The 21,500-nt window shown below is 39.1% G+C and overlaps 1 protein-coding gene across 7 annotated transcripts in view; it reads left to right on the top strand.

The window, feature by feature from the left end:
* Positions 1–21,500, top strand: part of SHROOM4 (shroom family member 4) — a 242,014-nt gene that overhangs the window by 105,911 nt on the left and 114,603 nt on the right. The gene's annotated exons all lie outside the window — the stretch shown is intronic.

Raw genomic sequence — 21,500 nt, 5'->3', positions numbered from 1 at the left:
GAAGGAAGTTGAGGCCATATTTGGGCATAGTCATTCTACTGCTGCTAAAGTATCTGCCTAGTGGGAGCTTTCCGTTGGTCTCTTTATCATTTTGCTGTGGCATCTTTGCTCAGTACTACTGGAGCTCATACTTCTCCCTTTCTGTTAGTTTGTAACCTTTATCCTATACACATGCGTTAAGTTTTTCCATCTGAATTATTTTTACTAGAACAAAAAAACTTTCAGTGTCTTCCTGCAAGCATACTTCCCCCTCTGGCTACTGCCCCATCTTCTTCCTTTTGTACATATTCAGTCTCACTGTCTCTACTTCTTCATCTGCCATTTAGCTTTCCACCCACCGAAGTCTGAATTTGACCCCCAGAAGTCCACTGAAATGACTTTGTCAAAAGTTATAAATTACGTCCTAATTGTCAGCGTCCATGGATTATTTCCAGTCTTCATCATATAGGATTTACATAGAGCATTTGACACTGTTGCTCTGGATTATGACTTCCTTTGTGAAACTCTCCTTTCTTGCTTTCATTTCCTTGTTCATTTCCTACCTCTCGGTTCTTTTTTTTAAAAAATGAGTTTCCCCTACCACCTGTTCTTCCTCTGCCCATCCGTTAAATGTTGGTGTTTCCCCTACTTCTACCCTTTCTAACTTCATCCATATACCATGGAAAATCTCACCCAGCCCCCAAGCTTTAATTATCATCTCCATGTGGATGACTATATCTCTTGTGCACCAGACCCCTAGAGCCAACTTCCTCCTAGACATTTCACACACAATGTGTCCAAAACCTAACACATCTTCTTCTCCTCTCAAGCTCCTTAGCTCAGGGGCTGGGACCACCATGCCCTTTGTCAACCAAACCAGAAACACAGACGCCATCCTTAAATTTTTCTCTTGCTCTCCTAGTCTACATCCAAATGATTTATCCTGAAAGAGATAGGGGAAAAGCGTTTTGAGTGAGTTAGTAAAGGCGAAGATATACAGGATTCCATTGATTTATTGCATTACCTGCTGGAACCTAAGATTAAGCCACGCCTGCCTATGTTCCTGGGTAGAAGGTGGCAGGTTAAGTAACACTTTATACAGTAGACACATTGTCATGGACTTAATTGTGGATGGTTCGTGATTTAGGTTTTAAATAAGACTTCTTGAAGGGGAAGCTTGGTGAATTTGGAAGTTTTTGTTTTGGAGCCAGGTACACCCATGTATGCTACTTCCTAGTTCTGTCACATGGGAAATAGTTCCTAGATAGTGGCTTTATGGTGATGATTAAGTGAAGCCATTTATGTAAAATGCCTTTAACATAATGGGTTCTCAATGAATTTCAGTCCCATTTCTTTCCCTAAGGTATAAAAGAAGCATAATTGGAGTAGCCAACCATTATTAAATAAGGAGAGCATCACACTGTATTGTGCTTTGCAACCTATCCTTCAGAGAGCAAGATTTGCTGGGAAACCATCAGGGGTGAAAATGATCCGATAGGCAATAAAGGCTCTTGTGAAATACTGGTTATACAGAGATACTAACACTTAGAAGGAGTGTAGATACCATCCCTGGTGGCTTCTGATCTTGCCAGTCATAAGAATGAGGGCATTGAGGCGTGTCACTCATCCTTGGTTGGTAAGCTCCATGTCCTCTTTCTTCCTGTTGTAATGACATCTGCCACTACCAGTCTCTGAGGAGATAGTAGGCCTTGGAGATAGTAGGGCCCTTTGGCTTTCATGGTGTGGCAGGTCTATGGCTCCCTGAACCTACACTATCTACCCTTTTAGCCTCTCTCAACCCCTATTGGAGGAGGCTTTCAATGACATAATTTATTAGGTGATGCTGCCCTCTTGTGGAAAACTTAACCTTCACCTTTGGACTACCCTAGGGATGATATAGGGCATTTATTCTGTCATAGTCCAAATTAATCTTCCAATTTATGAAAGAGCTCTTAGCACATAAAAGACATATGATCTCCCTAAAATTTAATATTTAGTCTAGGAGTTTTTTAAAATTGTTTGGCCACACCCTTGGCATGCGGAAGTTCCTGGACCCCAGGGATCAAACCTGCACCACAGCAGCAACCAGAGCCACAGCAGTGACAATGCTGGATCCTTAACCCATAGCCTAGTGTTTTATACTAAGTAGAAAGCCATTCAAACCCTTCCTTGGGGGTGAAGCAAAGACAGAAGCCTGAAAAGAACCAGGGCAAGTTTGCTTGAATAGCACAACCCCAGTGGGGACAGAGTGATGGCATAAAGGAAGATCAGATGCATGATCCTAACTGCCCAGACCTCACTGTCCTGTTGGTCTTTCGCAAGGCCACTGAGCTTTTTTGGAAAGTGCAAAGGGTTCCCTATAATAATGGGAGGTGGTCTGCTTGTTTTTAGAACATCCTTGATATCCCAGAATGTCCAAAGCACAGGCTTTGAGAAATAAAGAAAACCTTATAACTTAAAAAAAAGTCTTTGGTTTAAGTAAAGCAATCAACTGACAAAGATTCAACACTGAGCTTCAGGCCTGGGCTTGAGTCTTTGGGGATGAATATAAAGAGAAGGAACTTTAGGAAATGGGTTATTCTGAAAATCCAGCCAATGTAGGAAGACCTCCTACATTGTTTTTTAGATAATGGTCAACTAGGTCAGAAATCTAGATGTTACCCTCAGCTTCTCTCGCTTGCTTCAACCCACTTCAAGTTATTCCAAGTCTTGATTCTGCTTGCTAAAAACCTCTCTGTAGCCTTCGTCCTAATTGAATTGTTTGTTATTTCTTACCCAGAACATTGCAAGAGCCTTCTCACTGGCTTCTCATCTGTTAGTCTCACCTCCTTCCAATCATTCTATTCTCCAAACAGGCATCTGGTCGTGTCATTTATCTATTTGAAAAAAAAAAAAAAAGGACCAATAGCTGCACAATCATGTTGGTCCCAAGACATTCATTTTCTATTGATGAAAGATACAAACTATATTGAGGATTTGTGTTCATGAATCATTATTTTGCAAAAAAAAAAAAAAAACCCCACAAAATTAAAAAAAAGTATCCAAATATATAAAGAAAAAACATGCAATACAAAAAGAAAAATTATAGAAAGTTGATATGGGAGATGTTAGCATAATTTAACTAAAACAAAGTAGATGCAAAGGTTTGAAAACCATAATTCATAAGATCTAATTAATCAATGTCAAAATTATATTTTATGGACAGTGAATATGCTACCTCTTCAAATTTTCTACTAACTTTTTTTTTTTTTTTTGCTTTTTGCTTTTTAGGGCCACACTCACAGCATATGGAGGTTCCCAGACCAGGGGTCGAATTCAAGCCACGGCTGCTGGCCTATGCCACAGCCACAGACCTATGCCACAGCCACAGCCATGGCAACATGGGATCCAAGCCGCATTTGTGACCCATACCACAGCTCATGGCAACACCGGATCCCCAACACACTGAGCGAGGCCAGGGATCAAACCCGCATCCTCATGGATACCATTCGGATTCGTTTCCACTGTGCCACGACGGGAACTCCCTCTACTAACATTTTAAAAATGACCATATGATATGCCACAAAGAAAACCTTTGCAAACTCTTGAAAGCAGAAATCACACTTGCCTTGTTCTCTGATGATAATGAAAAACTTTTATAAACTTAAAAACAAATTTAAACAAATAAAGTCTTCAACTGCATGAATATTTCAGAACACATTTGTATGCAAGTATTAGCTCAAAGAAACACTGTCAGACTAATAAAAAAATAACAAAAATGAGATCACAACTTATCAAATCTTTGAGAGCAATATTCAGAAATAAATTTGTAATTTTAAATAGTTCATTATTAAAATGAAGAATGAAATTATGTGACTAAGAATCCAATATAATATGAAGCCAAGGGGTGGGGATTTTTTAATGAGGGGATGAATGAAATAGATAAGCCGCTAGCAAATTTAATCAAGAAAACAAAGATGAATTATAAATAAAATTTAAATGATAAATGAAATAGAACAACAAAAGCTTCTTAAATTATAGAATACTACAAAATCATACCTGAATAAATTTGAAAATCTCAGAGAAATTTAAAATATCTAATAAAATGTTAAATGCCAAGAATTATTGAGAATTTGAAAACTAAATTGATCTGTAGTTGTAGAAACATTAAAAACAATTATCAAAGAGAAACTTCCAAAAATATTTAAGACCAGATGTATTGTATTTATCAGTAAGTTCCTTTAAATATCCTAGGATTAGCCAAATGCAATTCTATAACAATGTTATATAGTTGAAAATCATAAGAGTTATTCACATCGTTTTTGAAGGTAGCATCCTTCTGATACTGACACCTGACAAACCACCCCCCAAAAAATATTCTGTCTGGAGTTCCTGCTGTGACAGTGGATTAATGTGCCAGATTGTCTCTGTGGTGGCACCGGTTCAATCCCCAGCTATGGCTCAGGTTCAATCCCTGACCCGGGAGACCTGGGAACTTCCATATGCCACATTAAAAAAAAAAAAAAATAAGAGTTCCTGTTGTGGCTCAGTGGGTTAAGAACCTCACCTTGTCTCTTTGAGGATGTGCGTTCTTTCCCTGGCCTTGATCAGTGGGTTCAGGACCTGGTGTTGCCACAAGCTGTAGTGTAGTTCGTGGATGCAGCTTGGACCTAGTATTGCTATAGCTGTGGCATAGGCAACCCTGCGGCTCCCATTCAACCCCTAACCCAGGAACTTCCACATGTGGCGGTTGGGGTCATAAAAAGGAAAAAAAGAATATTCTCTCCAATTTGTGAATTTAGATGCAAAATCTATCAATGAAATTCTGTCAAATTCACTTGAATAATGTTGGACAATAGCAATTCATGGCAAATGTTAAAAGAAAATAAAATCTTAACTTTCATAGAAATATAAAATCAACATACGTTCAAGATTCTATTTAACATTAATGAGGAAATTGTAAGGTGTCACAACCAGTTCAAAGAATAAGTCAAAGAAGCACAAATTTTATTTAAAATTAACACTAGATCATAAGAACCAATTAGGAGCTATAAGGAAAACTATATCTCATTCACAATAGCAACTGAACACATACAATTCTTAGGAACAATCCTAGGAAATATGTATGAAAGAAAGAGGATGTATATGGTGGAAATTACAAGACTGAACAGAAAGAGAAAATGTGTAGATGTTATTTTTGATCATGTGGGTAAAGTCCCAGGGCACTGATGTAATGATAAAATTAAAAAGCTAGAAACAATTTAATGGATAGTATATACATATGCTCTGGTTTAGACATGCTCTCCACAGACAACTTCCAAGCCATTATTCCTCCACCCTCCTGCAAAAAAAAAAAAAAATCCCTTTTGAAATTCAAGCAAATATGCTTTATCATTTTCCTATCTGCACCCATGTCATCTATCAGTCTCCACATCCTTCTCCCATTCCATTTTATGCTTCGGTATCTGCTTCACCATCCTCTTCTTTACCTCAATAATCTTGCAGTCATTCAGAAAGATTTCATTGTCCTTGTAGAGGATCACAAACTTTAGTCTTATGGATCTGTGATCTTAACTTTAGAGATAAATCCTTCTATATCAGCAGCTCAGTCGCTTGAGCTGGACCTTGCCAACCTTTTCGTGAACAAATAGTTATTGAATGTCTAACTTATGCTAGAGTCTGGTGATTCAGTCATAAAACCCTGACAGCTTCCGGTCTTTTTCTATTACAGTTCCTCATCCGAATCACAAAACAGAGAAAATGAGTGGCCATTATCTCGATTTTCCCAAGGATGACATATCACTAGGAGTGTGCTCCATGGATCATAAAGAAGTTAGTTCATTACATACAATGGACACTTTAGGGCTGTGGTTCTCACTGGTGAGCATCGCTCGGGAACATGTTAGAAATGCAAATTATTGGGTATGACCACAGACCTCTTGAATCAAAATTCTGAGGATGGTACCCAGAAACATGTTTTAACAAACTTTCTAGGTGAAAAGCTTACAGTTTGAGAACCACTCTCTTGAGGCCTTTGGGCTGAATTCTCAGGAATTGGAAAGACAAAATTCAATTCTCTGATAACAGCCTTCTAGCTTTCTCATACCCTGTTCTCTTTACAGCTGCTCCTCTTTATCATCAAGGCCTCAAATGCCATGTTCTCCTATTTTGTCAGTCTCCTTTAGATCCCCGTTGACCATGACTCTCCTTACTTGACTCATTTACTCTGAGCAACTGCATGCATTCATGGTTTTAGCCATCACCCCCGTGCTCATGACTGTATCTCTAGTTCTGATCTCTCCCCAAAGCTCATACACAGTGGCCTGGTAAAAATCTCTACAAGAAAACCCAACAGAAAATTGAAATGAAGTATGTATAAATTTGAATTCATTATCTAGCTTATAAAACTCTCTCCCCTTCCAGTAGCGGTTGGTGGTACTTTCATCCACCTAGCCATCCAAGTGAGAAATCGGAGTCATTTTTGACTCCTCGTCTGCCCTCATTAAGGCATATTGGTTTTACTTCTTATACACTTCCAGAATTTATCCTCCTCCCTCCATGTCCACCACTGTTGCCCTCATCATCGCTCCCCTGGACTATTTCAGTAGCCTCTCAGCTGTCTCAGATCTGTCTGCTAAGGTGTTGCCACAGAAATAACTTTAAAATCCACATTCAATTATATTAATCCCCTGCTGGAAACTTGTCAGTGACCTTCATTGCCCAGAGGCATGATAAATAAGACATTGTATATCTTCATCCCTATTCATACCTGTAACTTCATCTGGCATCCTCAAGAATTTCATGCTCTTTATCCCACTCTGTGACTCTGATCATTCTCTGCTTTCTACTTCGAGAATTCTTTTCCTTTCTTTCCTTAGTTAATGCCTTCATAATAATGTTCTTTAAGGTTCAGCTCTGGGGTAGTCTCTAGAATACTTTCTTTGATGCCTTGGGTTGAGTTAGGTGGACTTTCTCTGGCATCCATAGAACTCTATCAGCTTTTATCACATTGTATGGAAGTAATCTGTTTCTACATTTATCTTCCCCATTAGACCAGATCAGGAGTTGGCAAACTAGAGCCCATGGGTGAAATCTAGCCCACCACCTGTTTTTGGATGGCTTGCTACTAAGAGTGTTTTTTTTTTTTAAATGTATGTTTAAATGGTTGGGGAAAAGAAACAAAAGAATAGATTTGGAGTTCCTGCTGTGCTGCAGGGTATTAAGAACCCAACTGTGGTAGCTTGAATCACTGCAGAGGCACAGGTTCAATTCATGATCCAGCACAGTGGGTTAAAGGATCTGGTGTTGCCGCAGCCGCAGTCAAGAAGTTCCTGGCCTAGGAACTGCCATATGCCATGGGGGTGGCCATTTAAAAAAAGGGGGAAGGAGTTCCTGTCGTAGCTCAGTGGTTAAGGAATCCAACTAGGAACCATGAGGTTGCGGGTTCTATCCCTGGCCTTGCTCAGTTGGTTAAGGATCCAGTGTTGCCGTGAGCTGAGGTGTAGGTCGCAGACACGGCTAAGATCCCATGTTGTTGGTGCAGCCCTAGAAAAGAAAAAAAAAATAGGGCAGAATAGGGTTTCATGATATGAAAATAATATGAAACTCAAATTTCTAAGTGTTTTTGGAATAGAACCCTACATATCCATTTATCTATTATCTATAGCTGCTTTCACATTACTATGGCACAACTTAGTAGTTGTGACAGAAACTGTATGACCTGGAAAGACTAAAAATATTTATTACTTGGCCACGTACAGAAAAAAAATCCAGTGATCCCTGGACTAGAAGAACCATGAGGGGAGGGGCTGCACATATTTTTGTGTCCTCAGCGCCTAGTACACCTTCTGGCACATAAGAAAGACTCAGGACTTATTTTTTTATACATCCTGATATAGGGAAGTAGAGAATGTAAGGGACTGGTTAACGTCATAGTTTTCATGGTCCTCTAAATTGACATATGAGATTGCATTCAGTCCCCCTTATGAGTATGGTTATTTATAAGCCTGTTTTTAACTGATTAACTCTAGGTACACTGATCAAGGGAAAGAAAAGAAAGAAAATATATCTAGTTTTTGTCCCTACAAACTTGATGTCCAGATCTTGGACCAACATGATTAGGAAAAGGAACTGCCATATCTTTGGGCTTTGTTTAAGCTGGCTGCCAGCGTCCTAGCTGATCTCTTTCTGTTGTGATTATCCCCCTGCCATCTACAATTAAATGGAAGGAGTTAAACTGCTTAAAACTCATTAAAACTGTATTTTTCCTGCCATGTATTCCTATGTCAGGAATAGGAGGAGCTTCACAGTTGACAGAGTGTTAGAGAAGTCCTGGAAAGACAAAAGATGGAACAATCAAAGTACTTTTATGAAGCAGGGATAAGTAAACTGGTCTATGGCAAAATCTGGCCTGTCACCTGTTTTCGTAAATAGTTCATTCATCTAGGTGTTGCTTTTATATCACCATGGCTGAGTTGAGTAGTTCCAAAAGTGACCGATATGGCCTGTAAAGCCTAAGATATTTATTACTTGGCTCTTTAGAGAAAAAGTTTGCTGACTCTTGGTATAAAGCATCCTCCAAATGGAAGACCTCGAAACTCAATCTAAAGGTTAAAAAGACTGAACGAGAACCACCACTGTCTATAAGTGAGACTGAATTTTAAACAATCACAGAATATTTAAACCAACAAACATGCGAGGCAGACTGATGAATTCTTGATTCAATTATTCTGTTGAATTTGGATGATGATGTGATTGGTATAAGGTAAAATGAATGGTATTTGTGTTCACACAAGTAATGTGTTTGCTTGCTTTCTTCCTCCTATTCAAAAGATATACACACTACTATATGTAAAATAAACATCAAGGACCTACTGTGTAGCAAAGGGACCTATATTCAATATCTTGTAATAACCAATAATGGGAAAAAATCTGAAAAGATTATATATGTATGTATATATATATTATGTATTATATATGTGTATTCATATAACTACATACTATATATACTATATAATATGCTATATAATATACTATCATAGAATATACATTATACCATATACACACTATATTATATATATATAATTATATATAAAACTGAATTACTATGCTGTTACACCAGAAACTAACACAACATTGTAATCAACTATACTTCAATTTAAAAAAGTATTTATTGAGTGCTACTATAATCTGGATACTGAGCTTACTGCTGAGGATACTGTAGAGAATAAAACAGACACATTCCCTGCCCATATGGAGCTTACAGTCCATTGTGTTTGACCATGGCATGACTTTGAATAAATTTGCATAACCTCTTTTGGCCATTCTTTTCCCTCCAATACAATGAGAATACTAATGCCTCTTTTGCAAGTTTGCTATAAGGATTAAATGAAATTTTATATATATAAATAAAAATAAAAAATATATATATTTTTCCCCCAAGTCATTCAAAGAATATTAATCAAGTGCCAACTATGTGCTAGGCACTATTCCAGGTATTGGTGATACAGCTGTTAATATAACAGATTTGAAGAGAAAATCTTGTCTTCGTGGAAATTGCATTTTAGTCAAATATCTGAAAGAACCTGAAACAAAATAGGCATTCGATGACTATTCTTTTCCCTTTCCTGAGAAAATAAAAGGAAGGCAGTGCTTATCCTTTGTACGGATTTTAGCAGGGAGTACAATACTGGCTTAAACTTTGTTACACACATTACTTTTTAATGGCTAGCCCTTGACAACATAGATAAGGTGTTATTATCAATGGGATAGTACTTGAAAAATTGTCAATCAGAATAAATCATTCAATTGGATAGCACAAGTTGTGAAAAACAACTAGTTCCAAAGTAGTTTACTTCTCACTTCTTAAGTGTGCCTCTTTACTTTTTCTACATTGTCCCTTAACCTAGAAAGATGTTCACCCCTCTCTGCCAAACCAAATATTGGCCATCCACTAAAGTCAAGCTGAGATCAAAGGAAAATGTACTGTCAAAAGCTAAAAGAGTTCTTTCTAATCACTGTATTCAGGGAGCCCACTTTATAGGTGAAAAAACTGATGCCCAGGACAGGGAAAGACTCCAAGTTCACTAGCTTGGAAGTGGCAGAGGTAGGACTAAAGCAGCAGCCTCTACTTACCAGTCAAGCCTTCTTTCAACCACTTCTGGGGTGTCTGACGTGTGCTACCTCCTCTAGGAAGCCTTCCTGCACTTGAGGGAAACATATTTTTCCTACACCCAAAGTATTTTCATGATCCTATGCTTTACCTTATCTTTTGCCTCTGCCAGCCCTTTGATGAATTGATCCACATCCAAGTATTTCACTTCCCTCCTGGATGCAGGAGACTGCCAGATTCCTCTTCCCATCTCTCCTTTCTGAGCTGCAGACTTCCATTCCAGAGTGTCTATTACCCCTCACCTAACTTCCCCACCTAATATTTCTATTCCTGATTGTGTCATATTTCTCACCCTGTAAGTCGAGCTCACAGCCGTAGAATCTCCTTCCATTCCCTCTTCAATCCCAGCAGTCACCAAGTCCTTTCTGAGCTGCTTCTGCAGTGTTTCTAATATCCATCTTATCGGTCTCCTTTGCCTTCTTCCTGCTACTGCCAGGGACTCATTACCTCTTGTCTGGATGCCCTCCAACCCAGTCTCTGCAATTCTGCCAAATGAATCTCCCCAAAGCACATCTCTGTATTCATTTCAATCAGCAGTAATTGTGCTCCGGGTAAACCTCATGAGTTATGAGATCTCAATTGTGCTTAGCCTGGGTCATGTCATTCCCTTTCTCAAAAAAAAAAAAAAAAAAAAAAAAAAAAAAAAAAAAAAAAAGCCCCAAGTCACCTCCAGAATTAAGTCCGAAATCTTCATTCCAGCATTGAAGATCCTGTGTAGAAGAATCTAAAGGACTTTTATTTTTCCCTATCCTTTTCTTCCTGCAACCCAAGAGATAATGTATTTTAAACATTTACCTCCTCCCTTCGGACATACCCAGTTCTTTCCCTTGTGACCTGGTCCTCATTCTCCTCCACTCTATGAAGAAATTTTGCTCCTTTGATTCCCATTCTCCCTTCTTCATATACTGTCAGCCTGTTATCCTTCTCTTTGCTTTTCTATGTCTGAAAACCAGCTCAGCTCTCGCCCGTCTTGAAAATAACCTTTGTCAGATCTCTATCTTTGGCTATTGCCCTTTTTGTTTCTTTCATAGCTAAACTACCTTGAAAAAGTTGTCTATATTATTTCTACTCTGCCACCTTCCATTCACAGATGCAACCCAGAAGAATCTAATTCTGTTTCCCACATTCCTCAAGCGACTCTGGCCAATATGACCAGTGACCTGTTAGTTATTTAAAGCAATTAATTTTCCCCTGCCCTGCTTATCTTACTTCACCTCTGCGTTATGGTGTGGTAAGGCTACCATAACCAAAGAACCACAGACTGGTTACCTTAAAACAACAGAAATTCTTTCACAGCTCTGGGGGCTGGAAATCTGAAATTAAGGTGTTTACAGGGCCATGCTCCTTCTGAAGGCTCTAGGAAATAGATCCTTGCCTCTTCCTAGCTTTTGGTTGCCAGCAACTCTTGGCATCCCTTAGCTTATAGACACATCACTCTCATTTCTGTCTCCTTTGGTACATAGTATTTCCCCCTTTGTGTCTGAGTCTGCCTGGCCTTCTTTTCACTTTTGAAAGTTTTACTGATGTACAGCTGATTTACAAGGCTGTGCTAATTTCTGCTGTACAGCAAAGTGATTCAGTTATACACGTACACACATCCATTCTTTTTCAAATTCTTTTCCCATATGGGTTATCACAAAATACTGGGTAGAGTTCCCTGTGCTACACTGCAAGTCTCCATTGACCATCCATTCCATATGTAATAATGTGCTCATGCAAATCCCAAACCCCTTTCTTTTATAGAAATACACCATTGGGATTTCCCTGGTGGTCTAGTGGTTAGGATTTGGTGCTTTCACTGATGCAGCCTGGGTTCAATCCCTGGTCTGGGAACTGAGATCTCACATCAAGCCACTGCCATGGCAGAAAGAGAGAAAGAGAGAAAGAGAGAAAGAAAGGCACCTTTTAATTGGATCTAAGGCTTACCTTATTCTCATATCATCTCTTCTTAACTAATTACATCTAAAAAAGCCCTATTTCCAAATATGGTTGCATTTTGAGGTTCTGAGTGGACATTAATTTTGGAAGGATGCCAATCAACCCAGTATAGACTCTCCTCAGTACTTAACACTGTTGAACACTACCTCCTTTTCAAAATTTCTTCTTCCTTTGGCTCCAGTAACACCATGGTTCCCCTAGTTTCTCTTTGTTTTCTCTTTTCTCTTCCTCCACTTTCCCCTTAAATGTTCTGTTCTCCAAAATTCTATGCAAGGTCCTTTACTTTTCTCACACTATGTAATCTGGGTGGTTTTAATTCGTTCTCATGATTTTACTTAGCAAGTAAGACTGCTAAATAACTCATTCTATCCCATACTTCTCTTTCATATATCCCACCTCTTTCTGGATATCTGCATGTGTATGCCTCCAGAGATAGCTCAAAAACTCCACATTCGCGTTCCCACTGTGGTGCACTGGATTACGAATCCGACTGCAGCAGCTGAGGTCACTATGGAAGCACGGCTTTGATCCCTGGTCTAGTGCACTGGGTTAAAGGATCTGGCATGGCCTCAGCTGTAGTGTAGGGTCGCAGCTACAGCTCAGATTTGATCCATGGCCTGGGAACTTCCATGTGCCATACCATAAAAACAAAAACAAAAGCAAAAAACCTCCACACGTATGTATTAAACTTATTAACCTCCACCTCCATCACCTGATGAAATCTGCTTCTCCCCACATGAGAAGGAACTCTACATACGTAAATAGCTCTCACTGAACTCAGTTTTCTCAACTATTCACTTCTGTATCTAATTGATCAAGTCTTGGCAATTTTTACCTACTGAATTTTTCTCAAATTTCTCCTTGCTTGTGTATTCACTGCAACAGTCTCTTAACTAGTTTATCAACCTCCAGTCTGGCCATGCTCCCTACCTCCAGAATCGGTTCTCCATGCTACAAGTAGGGTCTTCTTTTAAATGTGAATCTAGTCATGAAACTCTACTCACTAAAACTCTTCAAGGTTCCTTACTGTGTTTAAGATAAAATCCAAACTCCTTAGTTTGGTTGAACAAGGCCCCTTAGAATATTTATATTCACCCCTGCTTCCACTCTATGCTATGCTCATATTCAACTGCATGTACTTCCCAACGATAACACTATCTTCCACATCTCTGTGTCTTTTAACATTCTGCTCCTTCTTCCTGGAATGGTGACTGCACCCTCCTCTTCTCTGCTTAGTTAACTCAAGACTTGACCAAGGCTTTCCCACCTGTCAGATGCTTTCCTTAGCTCTTTCAACCCTGAACTATATGGTTTTCCTCCTGTAAATAACACTCTCTGATTTCCTCTATCTAGAACTGCTTATTCTATATTGTAACAACCTGTTTACTCATCTGTTTCCCCCTGTAAATTTTGGGCAGCGTCCATGTGTTATTTATCCTTGTGCCTCTAGCATAGCCATCAGAGTGCCTAGGAGGGATACAAGTGCAATGCTCATTGAATAGCTAATTGAATTGAATGAATGTGTGCCAGGCAAGGGCAATCGGGGTACTGGAGGGAGGACTAAAAGCTGAGAATCCCAGGACTCTTGGGTTGTCAGCCTTCCAAATACTCAAAAATCGATGTGGTGGGTTCAGTAAAGGAAATAAATATGAGTCAAAGATGAGTCCAACGTTTCTTGCTTAATAGGCTAGATGAAGTTACAAGAACTAGGATTTATTGAGTACCTACTAGGCACTGAGTGTTTGACTCAGTATTTTATATACATTATATCAGAAGGAAGGGAAATAATGAGCTTGGTTTTGGACATGCAGAGATTGAAGCATCTATAAGACCTTTTAGTAAAAATGTCCAGCAAGCAATTGTAACTGTAATTCCTAGGTACGGGAGAGAAACGGGGACTCAATAATTAGGTGGAGAGTTAGTTGGGTAAATGGTAACTGAAGCTATGGGGGGAGGTGGGAGAAATCTTCCAAAAAGGGTAACATAGAGGGGAAGGGAAGAGGGTTGGATAAAATCCTGGGGAACCTGTATTAAGAGCTAAGTACAGGGAGATGAGCTCTTTCTTTCTTCCTCCCTTCCTTCCTTCCTTCAACAGACAAATATCTACTAGGGCCATACTCTGTGCCAGGTACTCTTATAGGAACCAGATATATAGCAGTGGACAAAATAGTTCTTTCTTTCATGAAGCTTATATTCTAGTGGGGATAGAGAAAGGAGACACTAGTCATAAACAAGTAAACATATAATATCAGTTTGTGATAAGTGCTATAAAAAAAGAATGTGTAAGAGCATATAAAATGACTGAGTGTGGGTATAATGGGGGCAGAGGAGGCTTCAGCTAGTTCAGGGAAGGCATCTCTGAAGACATTTGAACTAAGAATTAAATGATGAGAGAGAGGCAGCCATATAAAGATATGGGGAGACGAGCATTCCAGGCAGAAGGATATCAAGTACAAAGGCCCTTAAATGGGAAAAGAATTGATGTAGTCAAGGATCAGAAAGAAAGCTACTGAAACTAGAGTGTAATAAGCAAAAAGAAGCCTGAAAGGAGATGAAGTTGAACAGGTAGTCAGGGACACAATTACATAGAGCTTTGCAAGCACTGGTAAGGAATTCAAATTTATTCTAATTGCAGAGCCAACCTTTTCTAAGCAGAACAGTGCTATGCTTTGTTTTGGACTTGGAGATGAACACCCTGGGCTGCTATATGGAGAACAGACTGTAGGGGGCAGAAAGGAAGCAGGATATTCCTGTTAGGAGAATTCAGGGAAGAGGTGGTTATGGCTTGGCTTGGGTTTTAGAAGTAGAGATAGCGAAAAGTAGTAAGAAGTGGACTTTGTTTCAGAGAACTTGTTAATGGATTTGTTGTGAGTTGGGTAGCATTATGGTATGGAATGCGTAGACAAGGAATAACATGGGCCTGAAAAACCAAGGCAGGAAAACTGAGGTGGGAAAGACTGGAAGAGGAATAAGTTTGGTGAGTAGTAAGAAGGAATAGGAAATAAATTGCTTGGTTTTCTATATGTTAGGTTTAAGATGTTCATTAGGAAGTTACATGCTGATATGTAGATAGATGAGCCTAAAGTTTAGGAAATAAACCAATGTTAAATATTTACATTTTAGAATCACCCTCTGATAATTAAAGCTTTGAGACTAGATGAAATATCTAATGGGTTAAGTGTAGACAGCAACAAGGCGAGGTCCTTGGGCTGAGCCTTGGGGTACTCCAATATTTAAAGGTAGGGAAGATGAGGAGCAACCAAAGGGGGCAGAAAGCTGAGCAACCAAAGGGGGCAGAAAGCTGAGAAGTGTGGTAGGAGAAAACCAAAAGAGAGTGGTGTCCACAACCCAAATGAAGAAACTGATTAGAGGAAGTAGTGAACTATGTCAAATGTTGATGAGACACTGATTCTGAGAATTGACTATTGATTTTGGCAACATGGAAGCGATTGGCAGCCTTGACAATGGGATGTTGGAGACAAAAGCCTGAATGGATTATTTTATGAAAGAATGGAAGGTGAAGACAGTAAATATTCTTTGGCATTTAATTGTGAAGGGGCACAGAAAAGGAGGGTATTACCTGGAAGGCAATGGGAATCAGGAAAGGGAGGTTTATTATTAAATATCTGACTCTTGAATGTTAAATATCCAACTGCTAATGAGATAATCCAGTAGTAAGGGAGAAATGCATGGAGTAGAAAAGAAGGGATAATGGCAGCAGCAAAGTCCTTGGGAGGTCAGAGCCGAAGTAGGGGATTTAACTTTGATTTCAAAAAAATTAAAGATAATCATCTATATTAAGAAGAGGTAAGGCAAGGTAGGTTGGTATTGAAGTGATGGAAAGTTGAGGATGTTCTTTTCAGTACTTCTCTTTTTAAATCAAACATAAGGAGAAGCCATCAGCTGAGAGTGAGAGGAGAGAGGGGGTGTAAAATAGAAAGAAAGGACAATCAGAGATGTAGGAAGAGACATATGGGAGATTGGTGTCATGGAAACCAAGGGCAGGGGGAGGATTTCAAGAAGGAGCAGGCCATCAATCAATAGTGTTAAATGCTGTTACATTCACGTTGTTTGAATGTTGAAAAGAGGATATTGGATTTGCTAATTAGATTGTTAGTTGACGTTGGCAGAAAAGGCTTCATTAAAACATTAGTGTTGGGTTAGTAGATGCAGATGATTACATACAAAAGGGATAAACAACGAGATCCTACTGTATAGCACAGGGAACTATGTCCAATATCTTGAGATAAATTATAATGGAAAAGAATATTTAAAAAGAGTGTATATATACATATATATATGTATATGTATAACTGAATCATTTTATTGTTCAGCAGAAATTAACACAACATTGTAAATCAATCTATATTTCAGTAACAATTTTTAAAAAACATTAGGGGCAGTGACCTAATTTCGGTGAAGGGTAAACAGGATGTAAGGAATTATATTTGTAAACAATATTCTTTAGAAAAAGAGGTAGCAGATAATAAGTTGGAGAGAAGGAGCTATTTATCTTCTTTATCAGGCTGTTAAGTCTTTGGGGGAGAGGAATATGTCAGATTCACATGGTATACCTAGTGACTTATATAGGGCATGACACTTCTGGTTTTCAATAAAAGTTGAGTACGTGGGTGAATGAATGAAGTCTGTACCCAGATCGAGTTAATGAAATCTTCTAAGATGTTCTGAGAAACTGGATCTGTTCTACTACCCGAAAAAACAAGTGGATGGGAGAAAGTAACTAAAGAGGCTTCTGTACCCTAGAGGAATTAGAAGAATGGGGATAACAGAGGAAGTAGTCAAAATATAATCTGTGGTGATTAATTCCTTGTCAGTTGCTTCATTTGCAAAGATTTTCTCCCATTCTGTGAGTTGTCTCACATCAGTCAGAATGGCCGTCATCAAAAAGTCTACAAACAATAAATACTGGAGAGGGTGTGGAAAAAAAGGAACCCTTCTACACTGTTGGTGGGAATGTAAATTGTTAAAAGCACTATGGAAAACAGTATGGAGGTGCCTCAAAAAACTAAAAATAGAACTACCATATGATCCAGCAATCCCACTCCTGGGTATCTATCTGAAGAAAACCATAATTTGAAAATATGCATGCGCCCCAACGTCTATTGCAGCACTATTTATAATAGTGAAGACATGGAAGCAACCTAAATGTCCATCGATGGATGAATGGATAAAGATGTGGTATAATTTATACAATGGAATATTATTCAGCTCTAAAAAGGAATGGCATAATGCCATTTGCAGCAATGTGGATGGATCTAGAGATTATCATACTGAGATAAGTCAGACAGAGAAAGACAAATATATGCTATCACATATGTAGAATCTAATAAAGTGATGACACAATCTTATAAAACAGAAACACACTCACAGATTTCAAATCCAATCTTAACAGTTACTGTAGGTGAAACCTTTGGGGAGAGGGAAAAATTGGGAGGGTTGGAATAACAGATACACACTGCTGTATAAAATAGATTATTAACGAGAACCTACTATATAGTGCAGGAAAATCTACTCAATAATTTGTAATAACCTATATGGGGAAAAAGAATGGATATATTTGCATGTACGACTGATTCACTTTGCTGTACACTTGAAACTAATACAGCACCGTAAGTCAACTATATTCCAATAAAACTAAATGTAAACACAAAAAGACAATTTGTGGTTTCTGGACACTGACACCACTGCCCATTGTATAAGCAGAGACATGGAAGTTCTGACCCCAGAACTGCAAGAAATTAGTTGGCATTCTCTGCATAGGGTAGGAAATACTGAGGTGGCTAGAACTTGTGACAAGGTTGCAGCGTTTCCTCTGCCAATTTTAGCAGAGTCAGCCAGTTGACTCTTGGAGAGGGGAGGGATGAGGGTGTGATAGCCACATAGCCATATTTGAAGGGTATAAATACAACAACAAATGAGGAACTGCAGAGATTGGGATCAGGGCTGATCCATAATTAGATGAAATCAAGACAAGGGCTATTGAGACTGACTATCGGGGAAACCATCTTGACACTGAAAATTACTGGATTGTGGGCTAAGCTTTGAGAGGAAATAGTGGAAACCCTGCCACTGAGTCATTTATAATTATTTACAATTAGGCAGGACAATGTAGTTGAGAATAATGTAGCATAATAACAAGGAGTGGTTTTGCTCTGTTCCCAGAGGGATGGACTGGATGTGACCTAAGAGCTTTTTCCTACACTAATTTGGTTGATTGTGTCAGAGAAAAAACACTGGTTGATCATTTTGTTTTCCCTCTGTTGAGTGACTCATACTTGAATTGACCACAGGGCTATTACAAAGAGAATGTCCATTGATTAGGCAGATGACAAAATGTGGAATGAGGGGCCAAGAGGTTGGAGGAGAAGACTAAAACTTCTTCAGAGCTTGAAGAGTTGGTCGGGAACAAGTAAAAGTCCCTAAAGCTAGCATCTCTTGTTATTTACCACTGACTTCAGGACACGGATCCAGAGCCTGGAATATAGTATTTGATGAATAAATTGCTGATGAATGAATGAATGGCACCTTGGGAAGAACACTTAGGAACACCAGTGTAATACAAGCAATGTAATACAATACCAGTGTCATATAAGGACTGATAGATTGATCGCGTTCCTTAACATGTTTGAATCAGTTTTCTCATCTTCTTTTCCACTGGTTCTTCTGAGGATGAAACAAGAGCATGTAGATAAGATACTTGGGATTTAGCACCTTAAAAAGCATCAGCTCTGGACATCACCTGTGGCTCACGTCGAAACTACTCAGCGTTGTCTCTGCAGTGGCTCTGGTTCGATCCCTGGCCCAGGAACTCCCATATGCTGAGGGTGTGGCCATAACAAATAAAATAAAAATTAAAAAGTTCTTTTTTCTCTTTATTTTTCCAGACTCCATTTCTGCAGACAAGTCAAACTTTCTGTTTGTGTTTTACAACATTGGGAAGAAAGAAAATTATGCCTCTTCTTTAAAAAAATCATAGACACTGCTGTTACAACAGCTTAGCTTAACATTAACCAACACAGCAGGTGATTTTAGAGCAATTTGTAAAAACAAACAGCTAAGGCACTACGAGGTATGATTCTCCTTCATTTTGCTTTTATCAACGCAATCCCAAATCTTAATACAAACAAAATAAAAAAGCTTTCTGACAACATGTCCTCATCCTTAGGACTCAGTATCCAAAACACCGGGGACTGCCTCTGTCAGTGATTAACTGTAATTCACACTATGCTGGCCACAGATAAACTGTTCTGCTAGCCTTAGCTGTTGGAGCTCACCTGTAAGCAGCTCCAAATTTACCTTTTCCACCTCCTTACTTCCAGATTTCCTACTTTTGCTTTTTTTCTTTTCTTTTTTTTTTGGTTTTTTTTTTTGGTCCTTCCACACCAGACAGAATTTATAGATAAAAGGATAGCATCATTGAAGAAGTAATGTCACTAAGTATATAAAAATCTCTTCCGTAAGCAGAAGATATTTTCAAGTTTTCTCTTTTGTATTTCTTCTCTTCCTTCCACGTTGCTGCTTTTTCAGCTGGAGTTTGGAGACACTGGTTTAATTTGGATACAATACCTGGGCTTAATTAATATCCCAGAACAGCTCACTTCCTTTAGCAACACTGACACTTTTTTTTTTGCCTCTGATTTGTTGTTTCCAAAGACCTATATCCCTTGCACAGAACACTTTGAACAATATTTAAACAGTTTTTTGTTTTGTTTTCTTTTTAGGGCCGCACCTGCGGCATATGGAATTTCCCAGGCTAGGGGTCAGTTCGGAACTGCAGCTACCAGCCTACGCCACAGCTACAGCAATGCCAGATCTGAGCCGTGTCTGCGACCTACACCACAGCTCACAACGACACCACATCCTTAACCCACGGAGCGAGGCCGGGGACCAAACCTGCATCCTCATGGATCCTAGTCGGGTTCATTACCGCTGAGCCACAACGGGAACTCCCTAAACATAGTTTTTGATAAGAGAGTTAAAGTGATACTATCCTAACAGCTAGAGGTAGGTGCAAAGAATTTGGTGAGCAATCAAGAGAGTGGGATAAAGTGATTAATGGATAGAAGAGTCATTCAAGTGGAGGCTTTGTAAAAGAATCAAGGTTATTCAACGAGGGAGAAGGTAAAGTTTTCAGACCCTGAGAAATAGCCACTTGCCACGGATGGTTTAAAAACAAAACAAAACCAAACAAAACAAAAAAACAGGAGTTCCCGTCATGGCGCAGCAGAAACAAATCTGACTAGGAACTATGAGGTGGCGGGTTTGATCCCTGGCCTTGCTCAGTGGGTTAAGGATCCGGCATTGCCATGAGCTGTGGTGTAGGTTGCAGATGCGGCTCGGATTCCGAGTTGCTGTGGCTGTGGTGTAGGCAGGCAGCTACAGCTCCGATTCGACCCCTAGCCTGGGAACCTCCATATGCCGTGGGAGCGGTCCTAGAAAAGGCAAAAAGACCAAAAATAAATAAATAAACTAAAAAATAAATAAAAAAACCAAAACCAAAAATGGCCCACTTAACTCTTTCTACAACCAATTTAATGTTCATGGAGGAGTTTTCCCTTGTAAAGTAAATAAGCTGTGTGTGGATTCTTTATATATTTGTTTTGCAAGACAGAAAGGAATAATTTAATAATTGCTGTAAGTACTGAAAAGTATTCCTGAGGAAAAACACACTTTTCTAGAATGCTAGGGTTTGAGTCCCTTGGTCTCCTCTATCCACCTCTTTTTCCCCTGTCAACCCTAAGAATTCACAGCAGCCACTGTATTTTTCTTAAAATATCTACTTTCCCATGTTGTCTGTAGCAGAAAATACATTCTGTGATACAAACAACAGGATGTCTCTACTGTTTTCTTTTTCCATGAAGGACAGCACAAGAGGAAATGGCATCATGTGTAGCTGAAGGGATTTTTAGCTAGGTCCTCTAAAGGACTTGCAAATCACTTTCTGTAGTCAGTGATAATTTACCAAAGAAAGCAATGGAATTTTCTTTACTGACCTCAGCAGATCCTTACCTCCCCGGAGATGCCATGCTGAGACAGAATAGGAGAAGGGAGTTGGCAGCAACAGCTGAGAAATGGATGAACTACAGCCTTTTCATCTCTTTATTTTATTCAAGCCAGAGTTCTCTAAATGTTAATGCATTGAGGGGAATCTAAACTACTTTTGTGAAGACTGAATGGCAAGCAGTCAGAAAAGAACATTTGGACTTTGCTCCGTTGATTTCTTTTTGTCCCTCACACATACACACACACCCAGCTCCCCAGTCTGTCCTTTCAATGTGTAACGTCATTTATTACCGTGGCTTCAACGACCTGAATACTGATGACTCTCCCATTTACATCTCTAGCCCAGAACTATTTTCCAAATACCAACCTCCTATTTCCAGTTGTCGAAGGACATTTTTATCTAGAAACG

Source organism: Sus scrofa, chromosome X (assembly GCF_000003025.6).
Source record: "Sus scrofa isolate TJ Tabasco breed Duroc chromosome X, Sscrofa11.1, whole genome shotgun sequence".
NCBI classification, from domain to species: Eukaryota; Metazoa; Chordata; class Mammalia; order Artiodactyla; family Suidae; genus Sus; species Sus scrofa.
Note: the sequence above shows the minus strand (reverse complement) of the source record. Positions and strands in the feature narration are given on the sequence as shown.